Raw genomic sequence first — 17,458 nt, forward strand, 5'->3', positions numbered from 1 at the left:
ACTGGGCAGGGCGCCGGGTGTCTAAGCTGTCAGAGCAGGTGCTAGGCAGAGGGTCTGTACCCCAAGAGCGTGCCTGGTGGCCCCAAGACAGGGACAAAGTCTGGGCTTTCTTCATACTCAGGATCCAGTGGCTGGATCCCCTCACAGCAATCTGGTGAGTGGCCAAGAGGGGGCGCTCATTGTCACACTCTGCCAGGCTTTCCCCTAAGGGAGCGGGAGGCACTCACCCAGGACTGTGGGGCAGGAGCAAGGGGGAGAAGTCAGGTCTCTGGTGATGAAGTCTGGGGTCCCTGCCGGTCAGGGCTGTGTGTACACGGAGGGTGTGGGGCTAGGTTTGTTTTTCACCCCCTTGGAGTGGGGAAATGGAGACGGATTGAGCAGACAGGGCCAGATCCCAGCAGGTGTGATTGGCGTCACCCCATTGATTTCAGCACCAGCGGGGGGTCTGGTCTGTAATAATCACTCCCCTCACTCCGATCCCAGGGCAGTGACACGAGCTTGGCACAGTCTGGGGTGTTACTTCAACCTCCCACAGGAAATAAACCTCTGAGAATCATTTCCCTGAAGGACTCACACCCAAAATAACCTACTGAGAGAGAGACCGACGGACCCTCAGGCTCAGGGCCCAAACACCACATGCGACCCACAGACATGGCCTCACTAAGGAGAGTCCATGGACCAAAATCAAGGCCAGAGTCAATGTCCCCGCTCCTGATCCCGGCTGGTGTGAACCAGCCCCACTCCCTTGGAGTCAATGGGGCCAGACACCGGGGTCCTGGGAGGTTTCATGGCACTGTACGATCTACACTTCCCTGGGTTTTCCATGACCAAATATAAGGAGCACAACGAGGTCACAGAGGGCACCATGGGCCCGTGTGTTGTCTGCTTCACATTGGCTGCACACACTGAGGGCATGAAACTGGAAACAGCAGCTTCATGCTGGAGGGGCAGTTTGGGGAAGGGAGCATGCTGTGCCCAGGGGCTGGGCGGATGGCTGGGTTCCCACGCCCAGAGGGAGGTGCCGGGGGGTTGGGCTGCACCCCGAGTGGTGTCTGGATCCCAAGGCTGGGGCAGTGACTGGCCTCCGGTCAGGCTCCAGGAGCTCGCAATATCCCTGGGGTGCGATGCACAGAGACTTAGATCCTCTCACAGCAGCCCTGCTGGATGGCCGGGGAAGGCGCTGGCTGGGCCCTGTGACTGATGCCCCACGACCATTCCCCAGGGCGCTGGCTGACTAGGGAGGGGCAGGAAATGGTCCCCCTGCTTCTAGCCACCAGCCCTTCTCCCAGGGGTGACGGGGCTGGAGGAAGGGCAGGGATGCAGCCGGCCCAGAGCTCAGGGCTGGCCAGCCCATGGCCAAGCTGGTGGCCCATGTCTCTGCCCTCACTGTGCTCTGGCCCCTGGTGGTGCAGGGTCAAAGGGCCATTCTCCAGCCAGCCCCATGCCAGTTGCAGGCAGCCCTGGAAGAAGGGAAGTGGCTCTGCCCAGGAACTGGCTGGAAAAGATAGGGAGAGCGACTGTGGAGCTCGGCTGAGGGGACGGGGGCGGCCTCCCGGCCCCACTGATCCCAGCCCAGCTGTCCCAGTGTTGCCTGCTCCCCAGTGGCCAGAGGGGAGGCTCCTGGCTAGGACCGACAGCCAGAGCAGGTGCCTGATCTGCACCCTCAGCTCACCCGCGTGGAGACGTGGCTGGGGAGAAGAGGCTCTTTTACATCAAGGGGACGGCCAGTGGTGCCTCCCAGGGCAGCAACAACGACACAGCCTGTGTGTTTGAGACAATCTTCCACCACAATACCCCTGCCCTACTCCTGCCCCATGGAAACCCTGCTGAGTCCCCCTGCCCCCCCCCCCCCCCACCTCTCCGCTGGGCACAGGTGAACAGGGCCGAGGCATTAGCCCCACCTGGTTCCAACAGTGCACTCAGATAATTCCCAAATCCTGCTCCCACCACCCCTGCCCAGGAAGTGCCCTCAGCTTTCTCCACCACACGCCACCCGGGGCATTGCTGGGCCACACTCTGCACCCAGGAACCGCAGGTGAAAGGTCCCATTGGTGCTGCCTGGCTAAAACGCTGACATGTTGTTCAGTCTAACCCAGCCCCAGTCAGCAAAACCCAAGCAGCTGGCGAGCGGGGTCGGCACCTTCCTCTGCTCTCACTTCCCCAAACTCCAGGGCAAATTGGGCACCTCGCAGTTTGGATTCAGCTGATTCAGCTTCCTTGGAAATCTGGGCCCGATGACACCCACTTAACCCCCTAACAGCACTAGTCAGGGCGCGCGCTCCTCAGGCCAGAGATTGTCTCTCACCCTGTGTCTGGGCAGCACCCAGCGCGACAGGACCCTGATCTTGGTGACTCTGTATCTGGGCAGCACCTAGTGTGATGGGGACCTCTGGCCAGTCCAACTCAAGGTGCAGATGGTCTGGTCTGGCCCTGATGCTGGTTTGCTGCTGGGTCCCAGCCCTCCCCCACCCCCCTGAGAGTCTGTTGACCTCAGTTGCACTCCCCACCGGCTCCTCGCTCCACCAGTCCTACCCCCGTCACCCCCCATTAGTGGGCCGGGCCAGCTTGGGAACCGGGTCCGTGTTCAGGGCAGGAGCAGAGCTCTGCAGCAAACCACGGACACCCCAGCCCCAGAGCGCCCCCCTCTGGCCCAGCCTAGCAGCTGCTGTTCGCACAGCTAGGAAGTGGAGTCTGCCTCACCCGCCCACCCTCCTGCTCTACCCCCCCACACACATGGTCAGTGGGGCAGGGGAGGGGCTGGGGGAACGGTATAAAGAGGAGCTGGGAGGGACTCAGCTGAAAGCCCATCACTGGGGATCTGGTGTGAGCATCTGTCAGTGAGTGACGGCACCTCCTGCTCCTGCCCCATGGAAACCATGGTGAGTTCCCCCGCCTGCCTCCTCCTGCCCCATGGAAACCCTGGTGAGTCCCCCCGCCTTCTCCTGCCCCATGGAAACCCTGGTGAGTCCCCCCCCCGCCTTCTCCCTGGTGAGTCCTCCCTACCTCTTCCTCCCTCATGGAAACCCTGGTGAGATCCCACTCTCCTCCTCCTGCCCCATGGAAACCCTGTGAATCTCCCTCACCTCCTCCTGCCCCATGGAAACCCTAGTGAGTTCCCCCCAGCCTCTTCCTGCCCCTGGTAAGTCCCCCTTGTCCCACCCCCACCTCCTGGCCCATGGAGCTCTAGGGGTAACCCCTCTTCCCACCTGCTCCCTCCCCAAGTAATCCCCTGTGGGTCCCTTCTGCCATTCACCTCCCCCCCATCAAGCTCCAGAGGATTCTTCTCTGCCCCATCTCCTGTCGGTAGCACAGCAGGGGCTAGGGGATGTGAGTCGGGGGGCTCAGGGTTTGTGCCCTGGGCTCAGGGGTGCTGACGCTGCGGGGTCCTGTGTAGGTGCCGGTACGGATGCCCAGGGCTGGACTCCTGCTGCTGACCCTTCTCCTCTGCTTCGGGCCAGAGACCGCCAGGAGCATCAACCCAGATGCGCTCAGAGTGATCGTGGATTATGTTGATAGGTGAGTGATGCCCCAGTGGGGCATTTCCCATCTAGCTGTGACCCCTCTGCCCTCCCCGGGGGCAAGCGAAGGGAAACGGGGGGGAAGATGCTTCACATTTGCCCTCTGTGCAGGGGTGGCCCTATGTATTTTGCCGCCCCAAGCATAGCAGTCAGGCTGCCTTCGGCGGCATGCCTGTGGGAGGTCCCCGGTCCCGCAGATTCGGTGGCATGCCTGCGGGAGGTCTGCCAGTCCTGTGCCTTCGGCGTACCCGCCACCGAATTGCCGCTGAAGCCGCGGGACCGGCACCGGCATGCCGCCGAAGGCTACCTCACTGCGGCCCTCACAGGCTTGGTGCGCTGGTGCCTGGAGCTGCCCCTGCCTCTGTGACTTTCTCTCTGGCATAAATGGCTCAGTCCATGGCAGAGCTGGGAGGGGGTGATTCTGGGGAAACAGGGAGGAGATGGAGCCCTCAGCTGAGATGGATGATTCTGGGGGTGCAGGGGGAGATGGGGCCCAGATCTAGGAGGGGTGATTCTGGGGGTGCAAGAGGAGATGGAGCTAAGAGCTGGAAGGGCTGATTCTGGAGGAGCAGGGGGAAGATGTGGGTCTTATTACTGTGTGAAGGGCTGGTCAGAAACCGGAATTCCTGTTCCATCGGAAATTCTGAAATTTCTATTTTTTTCCCCTTATGAATCAGAACAAAAATTTGAAATCTTCCATGGAATGGGAATTCCAAATTTTGTTTTGGAAAAATTGAAAACAGGTTTTGGTTTGACCATATCTAACTATTTCATTTCAATAAGTTCAAATGTTTCCATTTCAGCTTTAGCAGATTGACTTTTATGTTTAATATAATATAATATAAAAATCCAGATGTTTTCACTGGTATATTATGAACAGTAATACAACATAATATAACAAAAGTTAAAAAAAATAAAGTCGTATCCAAATGTTTCAATCTAAACAAATTATTGTGATTATTTTTCATCAAAAAATTACACAAAATGTATGTATTCCCTTGAAACCTTTAGATTTTTTTGAGTTAGCCTTTTCCTAAGGAATAGTCATGTGCTTGCTGTACACTCCCTTTGGAATAAATCAGTACCAGATAATTTGCACCCAAGAGTTTTAAAAGAACTGGCTGAGAGCTCTCTCAGAAATGGATGTAGATTTTTAACACAACCTGGAACCCTGGGGAAGTTCCAGAGGATCTGGGGGAGGGGAGATAACATTGCTTCCAGACTCTTCAAGGTTGGACATATGTGGGGTGCCATGTGTGATGAAGCAGGAATTTTTGGTAATATTTTTATGGAGCCTGGGCATGACAGCATAGGCGCCAACTTCTGCTGGCGCCGGTGGGTGCTCGACCTCCCTCTGCCCTTAGCCCCACCCCAACTCCACCCCTGCCCTGCCCCTTCCCTGCAAACAGGATGTTGACCAAATGGAAAGGGATCGGAAAAGATGGATCCGAGGTCTGGATCTCCTAGAGATAGACTAAAGGAGATCAGTCTATTTGGCTTATCACAGAGAAGGCCAAGAGCTGTGACTTGAGCAGGGTCTGTAAGTATCTGCGTGGAGAGGAGATTTCTGACAGCAGAGGGCACAGGTGACTTTCATTTTCCCCACTCTGCCTCTTCCCCCAAGGCCTCACCCTTGCTCCGCCTCTTTCTGCCCCAGCTCCACCCCCTCCCCCAGTGCCTCCCGCCCACTGCCAAACAGCTGATTGGCAGGTGGCTGATGGGTGCTGACCACCCACTATTTTTTTTCCGGAGCAAAGCATCCAGCCCCAGAGCATCCATGGAGTGGGTGCCTATGGCAGAGGGCGCTTCAGTCAAGCAGACAGAGGCAGAATGAGATCCAGTGGTTGGACGCTAAAGAGAGACAATTTCAGAGGGGAAATAAGGTGCAATGTCTAACCGGTAGAACAACTTACTAAGGGACGTGGTGGCTTCTCCATCATGTGGAGATTTTTTACAAGGGCTAGATGTCTCTTTCTCAAACATCCACCCTAGCTCATACAGGAGTCATGGGCAGGGATCGCTGGGGGAGGCTCTCTGGCCTGGGCCATGCAGCAGCTCAGACTAGATGGTCACAATGTTCCCTTCTGGCTTTAAACTCTATGAATCTGTAACCCAGACTCTCTCCTCTTTCCCCCCCCCGAGTTTTCGCCCTGACAATAAGAGCCAATACGCAGTCGCGGTGAGCCTGCCCCAGGCGGCATGTAATCTCCTCGACGAGGAGCAGCTGAAGATGTATCTGAATGAGACGGAGCTGAACGAGATGAAGGCTAAACTCAACAGCAAGGAGCTGTTCGAGGGCCAGAACGTGGCAGCCGCCCGGCCCAAGTTCCAGAAGAAGAACTCCACCCTGCACTCTGAGTTCCTGCTGCTCAGCCCGGACCAGAACAATGTCAGCCCCGTCTCCCGCCTCCTGGACAAGATCCGGGGCCAGAAGACCTGCCCAGAAACCCACGTCCCGGGCAAGGAATGCGGCAACAACTGCTACAAGAAGTGGTCCCCGGACCAACCCTGTGGTTGGAACAGCTGCCTCATCTTCTTCACCAAGAACTCGCCGTGCCTGGGCACCTGCCTTAACGACTCGAGCTGCTTCTACATCCGGGACCTCATGGACGGGGTCTTCGGCGCCATCAACAACAACTTCCGGGCCTTGGCCTTCCGGCAGGTCTACTGGGAAGACAAGGCCCAGAAGCGGAAGGCATTGTGGGAAGCCTGGCAAACCATCCAAAACGCCCCAATGTACAAGTGTGATAACAACGGCTGTGCCAGCTGTGAGGAGACGAGCCTCAGCCAAAACCCCTGCCTGGAGGGGGTGCCGGAGATGGGGGAGGTGCCACAGAGAGCCCACGGGTGATGGGATCCCAGTGGGGATGAGTTGGCTGGCTGGGATACAACGAGTCAACCCACTAGTCAATCCGTATCCCTAACACGCCCCTCTGTCTCTCTGGCTAACACACCCGCCTCTCTGTCATGCCCCCTATCTAGCCATCGCCATAGATACCGAGGGGGGCTGCAATCCCTCCCCCTTGCTCTCATTTCTAGGGTGCCCACCACCGTGGTACGGCAGTCCTGGATTTGCCCTGCGATCTCTCCTGCTCTGTGTGGTGCCGCAGCTCTATCTGTGTCATGTGGGTGCAATTCCAGCGTGGAGCGCTGAGTCCAAACAAGGGGGCCACAGATGGGACATGTCAGTGGACGGGGCAGATGGGGGGCATGATAGGAAGGGGTGGGGGTGTCAAACCGGGGATGGGATATGGCGAGGGGTGGGCCAGATGGGGGATGGGAGATGGTGGAGGGCTGGGTCAGAGGGGGGATGGGATGTGGCGAGGGTCAGGGCAGAGTGGGGATGGGATGTGGTGGGGGGAGGGTCAGAGGGGGGATGGGATGTGGCGAGGGGCAGGGCAGAGGGGGGATGGGACATGGAGAGCATGGGACAGACGGGGATGGGACGTGGTGGGAGGAGGGGGAAATGCGGGATGGAACATGAGGCTGGGCCAGACGGGGGTGGGGGGTGGGAGGTGGCGAGGGCTGGGCAGATTCCAGGCTGGAGCGTTGTCCCCATCCAGGTGGGGCTGGTTTGTCTCACGCTGGAGGTGACTGGGTGAAGTTGCCGATTCTCTGCCATATGAGCAAGGCCAATAAAGCTTCTGAGCTTCCCGTGGCCTCATGTCTCTATCTGTCTGCCCGGCACATTCTATCTGGCCCATTGATTCCAAGGGAGTGGGGCCCATTCACACCAGCTGGGATCTGGCCCATTGATTCCAAGGGAGTGGGGCCCATTCACACCAGCTGGGATCTGGCCCATTGATTCCAAGGGAGTGGGGCCCATTCACACCAGCTGGGATCTGGCCCATTGATTCCAAGGGAGCGGGTCCAGTTCACTCCAGTTGGGCTCTGGCCCATTGATTCCAAGGGAGCAGGGCCGGTTCACTCCAGTTGGGCTCTGACCCACTGATTCCAAGGGAGTGGGGCCGGTTCACTCCAGCTGGACTCTGGTCCTGTCTGCTCAATCTCTCTCCATTTCCCCACTCCACTGAGTGCTCCCCACTTCCCCCAGGTGAGTGCCCCATCTCCCTTAGGGGAATGCCAGACAGTGCATGGCTGATGAGTGTCCCCTCTTGGCCACTCCCCAGATTGCTGTGAGTGGACCCAGCCCCTGGATCCCAGAGTCTGAACAGAGCCCAGGCCCGGACCCTGACTTGAGGTCCCCAGGCACACTCTAGGGGTGCAGACCCTCTGCCTAGCACCTGCCCTGGCAGCTTAGACACACGGCACACGGCCCAGCACCTGCAACCAGGGGTGACCCCTCAAAGTCTCCTGTAGCTTAACACCCCTCTGGCTGGAGGGTCCCTCTTCACCAGCCCACCTGGGAGGTGCAGCACAGACACACAGATGCTTTGCACAGACGTTTGACACAGACCTACCCACCCCTCCCAACCTGACACGCATTCCCCTGCCTCGGTTTCCTCGCTGTTCAGGGCTGGAGCCATCTGGAGCCACCCGGGGCCCATCTGCCACCGTGCACAGCTTGTGATCTGAAACACGGGGCCTTCTCTAGCCCAGCTGGCCTGCCGTGCCCTGGGCTGGGCCGTGCCCATCCTCTCTCCTGCCCAGCACTGCCTGTTCCCGGCGGCTCTCACAAGTCTACCCCCATGAGTCCTGTTGGAACCATTTGCTTTGATCCCATCTCTTGGCCGTGTGTTGGTGACATCCCGCTGCTCCCCCCAGATCCCTCCCTTCAGACAGGGGCCGGACGGATCTTCTCCCCGCTCCAGCAAACCCAGCACTGTGCAGAGAGACTCCCCGAACCAGCCCACCATGGCACGGGTGGGAGGGGAAATGAGGGGATGGGGGGAGGGGAGGAACAGGGTGGATGCACAGAGCTCCTGGCACAGGGGGAAATGGGGGACCCTGGCAGGGGTGGCTGGGGAAATGGGAGACATACACAGCCCCTGGCATGCAAGTCACAGCCCTCTCTGGGGGTACATCTGAACAGTGCAGGTGCTGGTAGGTCACAGCTCTGGGGGCAGCCGCACTGAGCAGCCCCCAAAGGAGACGGGCAGCCAGAGCGAGACTGACGTGTTCCCATCGCTCCCGCTACTGATTTCCTGAGAGGGAAATGGGGGCACCCGGCCGGTGAACTGGGGAGGCCTGGGTCTGTCCCTGGCCCATAGCGGGGGCTGGTTCTGATCCAGGGGATGGGGAAGACACAGCACCTTTCTCCTCCTGTGTGTGCCAGCTCCCATCCAGCCCCAGGCAGGGGACTGGCTGGCCCAGGGGGGTGGGGAATGGGACACGGGGCCTTTCCCCTATGGGGTGCCGTGTGCCAACCACGCCTCCGGCTGCCACATCCCTCTCTCCTCCCCAGGGTAAGGAGCAGAGACCCAGCCCCCCCAACCCGATCCTCAGGGGAGAGATGGGGTTTGTAAAGCACAGACCCACCCCACACCAGCCCTGCTAGGGGCCAGCACTGCTCCCATGGTTCAGTGGGTCTGGGTTCCTCACCGCAGAGCTGGGCTGGGCTTGGCAGGAGCCAGCTCCCTCCCCATGGGGTCAGTGGGGCTGGGCCTGGGGGCGGGGAGGCCCACTTGTTGGTGATTTTATATGATCAGTGATTTTAAATGTTTAGGATAAGGGTTTTTATATTGTTTCCCCTCATCCATATGGACTTTGGTACTTTTCAATATGGAGTCGGACTTTCAAAGTGGCGCTCGGCCACAGACTCCATTTTGTCCCCAAAGGTGGGAAAATGAAGGCGCCGAAGCTGTGGCACGAAGCGCTGGTTCAGACCAGTTGGAACTGGCTTGGAACTGCCATCGCCTCAGAGCTTTCCTGCCACTCGCTCTTTATAAGGAGCCGCGCCAGGTCCCCATGGCGCTGTCCGGCCAGGAGGCAGCCGTGTGCGGTCGGGCTTTGCGCGGGTCTCCGGAGCGAGAGCTGGGAAGGATCCTGTGACACCAGGGTCCTCTGGTCCACCAGTCAGCAGCTTCCCTTCCAGCAGCTTGTCACCGTCCAGCAGCCGAGACCCAGCGTTCCTCCCCAAAGTCCAGCGTTCGGCCGAGGGTAGCGGGTCCTGGCCCCACTGCTCGCTGCCGTCTGACCTGCCCAGAGATGACACCTGACTCGCAATCGGCTACACTGGGGATTTGTTATATTCTTGTTGCCAAGGGAGGGGTCTGAGCTTCAAGCACCTTTGTTACTGTCCACTGGTTGCTGAGTTTTATGTGTTTACTTGTGGCTTTCCCCTTACTCCTTTCGTGTCACCAACCCTTAATCCACTGCTTACTTGTGTCAAACATACCTTTCTACACCACGCTTGGGAGGGAGCTGCTTCCTCAGGTCATAGGCGCCGACCAGGGGCGGCTCTATGTTTTTTGCCGCCCCAAGCACGGCAGGCAGGTGGCTTTCGGCGGTGCGCCTACGGGTGGCCCACTGGTCACGCGGATTCGGCAGCGCACCTGCGGGAGGTCCGCTGGTGCCGCGCCATCGGCGTCTCCGCCGCTGAATTGGTGCCAAAGCCACGGGACCGGCAGACCTCACTGAAAGCCGCTTGCCTGCCACTCTCACAGCGACCGGCAGGCCACGCCCCGCGGCTTGCCACCCCAGGAACGTGCTTGCTGCGCTGATGCCTGGAGCCGCCCCTGGCACTGACTCTGTGGGTGCTTCGGGGCTGGAGCACCCACAGGGAAATATTAGTAGCGCCAAGCTCCCCATCCCACCCCGTCCCACCTCACCTCCGCCTCCACCTGCTCCCCTGTGCATGCTGTGTCCCCGCTCATCCGCCTACCTCCCAGCGCGTGGTGCCACTAAACAGCTGTAGCAAGCTCCGGGAGGGAGCGGGTAGGAGCGGGAACGTGGTGCGCTCAGGGGAGGAGGTGGGGAAGAAGCCGGCCCGGGGCAGGGATTTGCGGAAGCAGTCAGAATAGGGGCAGGGCAGAGGTGGAGTCGGGGCGGGGCTGAGGGCAGAGGGGGGTCGAATACCCACCGGGGCCAGTAGAAGACGGCGCCTATGCCTCTGGTGATAGATCCTGATAACAAACCAGGAACCAATACCTGTAAAAGGGAAACAGAGAGGCAGATTGGGGTTCATTTAGCTTTGATTTTTCCCTGGATACACAATCACTGTGAACAGCAAATTCTCACCTAAAACCCTTGCTAGAAATCAAACACCTGAGAGACAAACCAGAAAAGTCTTTTCTTGGGGAAGAGTGGGGTGGGGAATAAGCTGGGCTGGGAGAAGGGGGGGATGGGATGGGGGATGGTAGGGGATGGGGGCTGAGGGTGGGAGGGGGATGGGGCGGGTGACAGGGGATGTCTGACCACAGTGATCGATTAATTGGGTGGCTGGGCCGAGCACCCACCGCACAACTGCCGCCGCCCTGTGTCACGCCTCCCAGTTGCTGTGGAGACGAATTTCCCCATCGCGTCAGTCACCTGTGGGCACTGGCTCTGTGCACACACTGGTGGGTTGTCATTTCCATGGCTGCTTTCAGATTTGGGCTGGCTGTTAACACCCTTATGAAGCACACCTTAAGATCCAGCTTAGAGAGGGGCAAACTGAGGCACCCAGCCAGGAGGGGACCTGCCAAAGACAGCGGCAGAGCTAAGGCTGGAACCCAGGCTTCCTAGCACTCAGACCCCTGCATAGCCCCCAGGATCATTCCCACCCTCTGCAGTGGAAGGGCCGGGGTCTGGTCAGTGCCCTGAACAAGCACCAAAAAATCAAAATGTAACTAGGGGCTGGAATCTGTCTGGATGAGGTGCAAGTATCAGAGGGGTAGCCGTGTTAGTCTGAATCTGTAAAAAGCAACAGAGGGTCCTGTGGCACCTTTAAGACTAACAGAAGTATTGGGAGCATAAGCTTTCGTGGGTAAGAACCTCACTTCTTCAGATGCAAGTAATGGAAATCTCCAGAGGCAGGTATAAATCAGTATGGAGATAACGAGGTTAGTTCAATCAGGGAGGGTGAGGTGCTCTGCTAGCAGTTGAGGTGTGAACACCAAGGGAGGAGAAACTGCTTCTGTAGTTGGATAGCCATTCACAGTCTTTGTTTAATCCTGATCTGATGGTGTCAAATTTGCAAATGAACTGGAGCTCAGCAGTTTCTCTTTGGAGTCTGGTCCTGAAGTTTTTTTGCTGTAAGATGGCTACCTTTACATCTGCTATTGTGTGTCCAGGGAGGTTGAAGTGTTCTCCTACAGGTTTTTGTATATTGCCATTCCTGATATCTGACTTGTGTCCATTTATCCTCTTGCGTAGTGACTGTCCAGTTTGGCCAATGTACATAGCAGAGGGGCATTGCTGGCACATGATGGCATATATAACATTGGTGGACGTGCAGGTGAATGAGCCGGTGATGTTGTAGCTGATCTGGTTAGGTCCTGTGATGGTGTTGCTGGTGTAGATATGTGGGCAGAGTTGGCATCGAGGTTTGTTGCATGGGTTGGTTCCTGAGTTAGAGTTGTTATGGTGCGGTGCGTGGTTGCTGGTGAGAATATGCTTAAGGTTGGCGGGTTGTCTGTGGGCGAGGACTGGCCTGCCTCCCAAGGTCTGTGAAAGTGAGGGATCATTGTCCAGGATGGGTTGTAGATCACTGATGATGCGTTGGAGAGGTTTAAGCTGAGGACTGTAGGTGATGGCCAGTGGAGTTCTGTTGGTTTCTTTTTTGGGCCTGTCTTGTAGCAGGAGGCTTCTGGGTACACGTCTGGCTCTGTTGATTTGTTTCTTTATTTCCTTGTGTGGGTATCGTAGTTTTGAGAATGCTTGGTGAAGATCTTGTAGGCGTTGGTCTCTGTCTGAGGGGTTGGAGCAGATGCGATTGTACCTCAGTGCTTGGCTGTAGACGATGGATCGTGTGGTGTGTCCGGGGTGGAAGCTGGAAGCATGAAGGTAGGCGTAGCGGTCGGTGGGTTTTCGGTATAGGGTGGTGTTAACGTGGCCATCGCTTATTTGTACGGTGGTGTCTAGGAAGTGGACCTCCCATGTAGATTGGTCCAGGCTGAGGTTGATGGTGGGGTGGAAGCTGTTGAAATCATGGTGGAATTCTTCCAGGGTCTCCTTCCCATGGGTCCAGATGATGAAGATGTCATCAATGTAGCGTAGGTAGAGAAGGGGCGTGAGTGGACGAGAGCTGAGGAAGCGTTGTTCCAGGTCAGCCATAAAAATGTTGGCATATTGTGGGGCCATGTGGGTGCCCATAGCGGTGCCACTGGTCTGGAGGTATATATTGTCACCAAATTTGAAATAATTGTGCGTGAGGATAAAGTCACAGAGCTCAGCAATAAGTTGTGCTGTGTCATCATCAGGGATACTGTTCCTGACAGCTTGTATTCCATCTGTGTGTGGGATGTTTGTGTAGAGAGCCTCTACATCCATGGTGGATAGGATGGTGTTTTCTGGGAGGTCACCAATGCACTGTAGTTTTCTCAGGAAATCTGTGGTGTCACGGAGATAGCTGGGAGTGCTGGTGGCGTAGGGTCTGAGTAGGGAGTCCACATATCCAGACAGTCCTTCAGTGAGAGTGCCAATGCCCGAGATGATGGGGCGTCCAGGATTTCCAGGTTTGTGGATCTTGGGTAGTAGATAGAATAAGCCCGGTCGGGGCTCTAAGGGTATGTTGATTTGTTCCTGTGTTAGTGTAGGGAGTGTCCTGAGTAGATGGTGCAGTTTCTTAGTGTATTCCTCAGTGGGATCTGAGGAAAGTGGCCTGTAGAATTTGGTATTGGAGAGTTGTCTGGCAGCCTCCTTCTGGTAGTCAGACCTGTTCATGATGACAACAGCACCTCCTTTATCAGCCTCTTTGATGATAATGTCAGGGTGGTTTCTGAGGCTGTGGATGGCATTGCGTTCTGCACGACTTAGGTTATGAGGCAAGCGATGTTGTTTTTCCACAATTTCTGCCTGTGCACGTCAGCGGAAGCATTCTATGTATAGGTCCAGACTGTCATTTCGACCCTCAGGCGGCGTCCATGTGGAGTTCTTCTTCCTGTGTTGTTGGTGGGAGGGTATCTGTGTATCAGTGCGGTGTTCAGTGTTATCTTGAAAGTATTCTTTGAGTCGGAGGCAGTGAAAGTAGGCTTCCAGATCACCGCAGAACTGTATCATGTTCGTGGGTGTGCTGGGGCAAAAAGAGAGTCCCCGAGATAGGACAGACTCTTCTGCTGGGTTGAGTGTGTAGCTGGATAAATTGACGATATTGCTGGGTGAGTTAGGGGTACCCCTGTTGTGGCCCCATGTGGCAGGTAGGATTTTAGACAGCTTACGGTCCTTTTTCCTTTGTAGAGAGGTGAAGTGTGTAATGTAGATCTCCTGTCTTATTTTAGTAAAGTCCATTTGTGTGGAGGGTTGGTTATTTATGAAAGTCTCCAGGTTGGAGAGCTCTTTCTTGATGTTTTTCTGTTTGCTGTATAGGATGCTGATCAGGTGGTTCCTCAGTTTCTTTGATAGTGTATGGCATAATCTCTCACTGTGGTCTGTGCAGTATGTAGACCAATATTTCAAATTTGGTGACAATATATACCTCCAGACCAGTGGCACCGCTATGGGCACCCACATGGCCCCACAATATGCCAACATTTTTATGGCTGACCTGGAACAACGCTTCCTCAGCTCTCGTCCACTCACGCCCCTTCTCTACCTACGCTACATTGATGACATCTTCATCATCTGGACCCATGGGAAGGAGACCCTGGAAGAATTCCACCATGATTTCAACAGCTTCCACCCCACCATCAACCTCAGCCTGGACCAATCTACACGGGAGGTCCACTTCCTAGACACCACCGTACAAATAAGCGATGGCCACGTTAACACCACCCTATACCGAAAACCCACCGACCGCTACGCCTACCTTCATGCCTCCAGCTTCCACCCCGGACACACCACACGATCCATCGTCTACAGCCAAGCACTGAGGTACAATCGCATCTGCTCCAACCCCTCAGACAGAGACCAACGCCTACAAGATCTTCACCAAGCATTCTCAAAACTACGATACCCACACAAGGAAATAAAGAAACAAATCAACAGAGCCAGACGTGTACCCAGAAGCCTCCTGCTACAAGACAGGCCCAAAAAAGAAACCAACAGAACTCCACTGGCCATCACCTACAGTCCTCAGCTTAAACCTCTCCAACGCATCATCAGTGATCTACAACCCATCCTGGACAATGATCCCTCACTTTCACAGACCTTGGGAGGCAGGCCAGTCCTCGCCCACAGACAACCCGCCAACCTTAAGCATATTCTCACCAGCAACCACGCACCGCACCATAACAACTCTAACTCAGGAACCAACCCATGCAACAAACCTCGATGCCAACTCTGCCCACATATCTACACCAGCAACACCATCACAGGACCTAACCAGATCAGCTACAACATCACCGGCTCATTCACCTGCACGTCCACCAATGTTATATATGCCATCATGTGCCAGCAATGCCCCTCTGCTATGTACATTGGCCAAACTGGACAGTCACTATGCAAGAGGATAAATGGACACAAGTCAGATATCAGGAATGGTAATATACAAAAACCTGTAGGAGAACACTTCAACCTCCCTGGACACACAATAGCAGATGTAAAGGTAGCCATCTTACAGCAAAAAAACTTCAGGACCAGACTCCAAAGAGAAACTGCTGAGCTCCAGTTCATTTGCAAATTTGACACCATCAGATCAGGATTAAACAAAGACTGTGAATGGCTATCCAACTACAGAAGCAGTTTCTCCTCCCTTGGTGTTCACACCTCAACTGCTAGCAGAGCACCTCACCCTCCCTGACTGAACTAACCTCGTTATCTCCATACTGATTTATACCTGCCTCTGGAGATTTCCATTACTTGCATCTGAAGAAGTGAGGTTCTTACCCACGAAAGCTTATGCTCCCAATACTTCTGTTAGTCTTAAAGGTGCCACAGGACCCTCTGTTGGATGAGGTGCAGCGGCCGTAACACCAGAGCTAGGTTTGTGTGCAACACCTTTGTATTTGGACAGTGGCAAAAATGGTTGACTATCTCGTGTTGCTGAGGGAGTTTTAATAAAACAAAACCTGGGTTCTCATTTTTGGCCCATGATGGACTGTCCGGTGAGTTGATTGTACAATGTGAGGGTCTAGAATGTTTACAATAAATTGTTGAAAAACAGATGTGTGCGTGTGTGTGTGTGCATGCGTGTGTGTGTGTGTGTGTGCGCGCTATTTTCTTCATACTCCTCTAGCAGCAAGATCCCATCACAGACATGGTCCACATTTGCATACAGCATCGTTCACATACACGGTAAAAACATAGTCTGTTAGTCTATAAGGTGTCACAGGACTCTTTGTTGCTTTTACAGCTCCAGACTAACACGGCCCCCCCTCTGATACTATACAAGATAAAGTACTTTAAAGTGATCATGGTAAATTTTGTGCCTCAGTTTGAAAGTGCCAAATTTTAATTTGATGGCAAAAATGTGGTGTTGGAAAAATGGCTAAAAATGAGCGAGAGGAGGAGCAGCCCAGGACCCAGGGCTCTAAAATGACAAAATCCACTTTGATCTGCTCTGGCCCGACACTGTTTTCAGAGTGACTGACCCAGGTTGGGGTCTCAGGTTTCTAACCATTAAGCCACACTCCCCTCCCAAAGCCAGGGGGGGAATCCAGCATTCCTGGGCACCAATACGCTGCTGCTGACAAGTGAGTACTTGGGTACATAGGCACCGACTCCGTGGGTGTGCCAGGGCTGGAGCACCCACCAGCAGCCCCTCTATCAATGCCTTTCCCTCCCCCCAGTGCCTCCCGCGCACCGATCAGCGCCTCCCCATCCCTCCCAGCGCCTACCGCGGATCAGCAATTTCGTGGCATCAGGAGGCGCTGGTGGGAAGGGAGGATGAGTGAGGGCACTGCACGCTCGTGGGAGGGGGCAGAACTGGGCGGGGAAGAGGCAGGACAGGGTTGGGGCATTGAGGGAAGGGGTGGAGTGGAGGCAGGGCCTGGGCGGAGCTGAGGGGTAGCACCCCCGGCAGTTTAGAAACTCAGCACCTATGCTTGAGTAACCCACTGAGAAAACTTTGCTCATGTCCATCTCTGGTGGCTACTTGAGGAAGGGGCTAGTAATTATTTCTGGAGCTCAGAGAACAAGCTGGGGATGTGAGGGATTGAAATGCTGCTGCTGATCTATGTGTGGGCTGAGTGTCTTTTCCTTCTGGGTTTGTACAACGCCTAGCACGATGGGGCCTGGTGCAGGACTGGGGCCCTAGGCACTGCCATGCTCTGGTTTCATGTGATTCACGCAGTGAAAAGCCCCCTTGAAAACAGGTTTGTGCTTCACAACTCTGGTGCTGGGTCAGTTACGGTGTGAATCCCTGACACACACACACCTAAGGGGGTGCAGTCAGCCTCCTGCCCCGTGCCCCACACGCAACCCCGTTCAGCCCCTTCCCCGCTGCTCTGTGAGCTTCCGTCCCCTCTGATCCAGCCAGTGGGGGCTGGCAGGAAACATGCAACTAGAGTCTGCTCCTTGTGCTCGTTACATGTGCTTCCTCCTATTCACCAGCAGATGGCAGCAGATGGCCAGGTTAATCAACAGTGAGCTCGGCGCCTCACTCCTTCACTATCCGGGTTGACTCCGGATTCACCCCCAGCAGGAGTGCAAGTAGGGCGGTACCAGGGCCGGCTCCAGGCACCAGCTTAACAAGCAGGTGCTTGGGGCGGCCAAGGGAGATGGGCGGCACCTGCGGCAATTCGGGGGCGGCAGGTCCCTCACTTCCTCTAGGAGCGAAGGACCTGCCGCTGAACTGCCGCCACCGATCGCGGCTTTTTTTTTTTCCAATTGCCGCCACCAATCGCTTGCTTGGGGCGGCAGAAATGCTGAAGCCGGCCCTGGGCGGTACCCAGGGGCGGCTCTAGGCACCAGCAAAGCAAGCACGTGCTTGGGGTAGCCCATTTGCAGGGGCGGCAGGGATC

Source organism: Emys orbicularis, chromosome 21, assembly GCF_028017835.1.
Source record: "Emys orbicularis isolate rEmyOrb1 chromosome 21, rEmyOrb1.hap1, whole genome shotgun sequence".
Taxonomy (NCBI): domain Eukaryota; kingdom Metazoa; phylum Chordata; order Testudines; family Emydidae; genus Emys; species Emys orbicularis.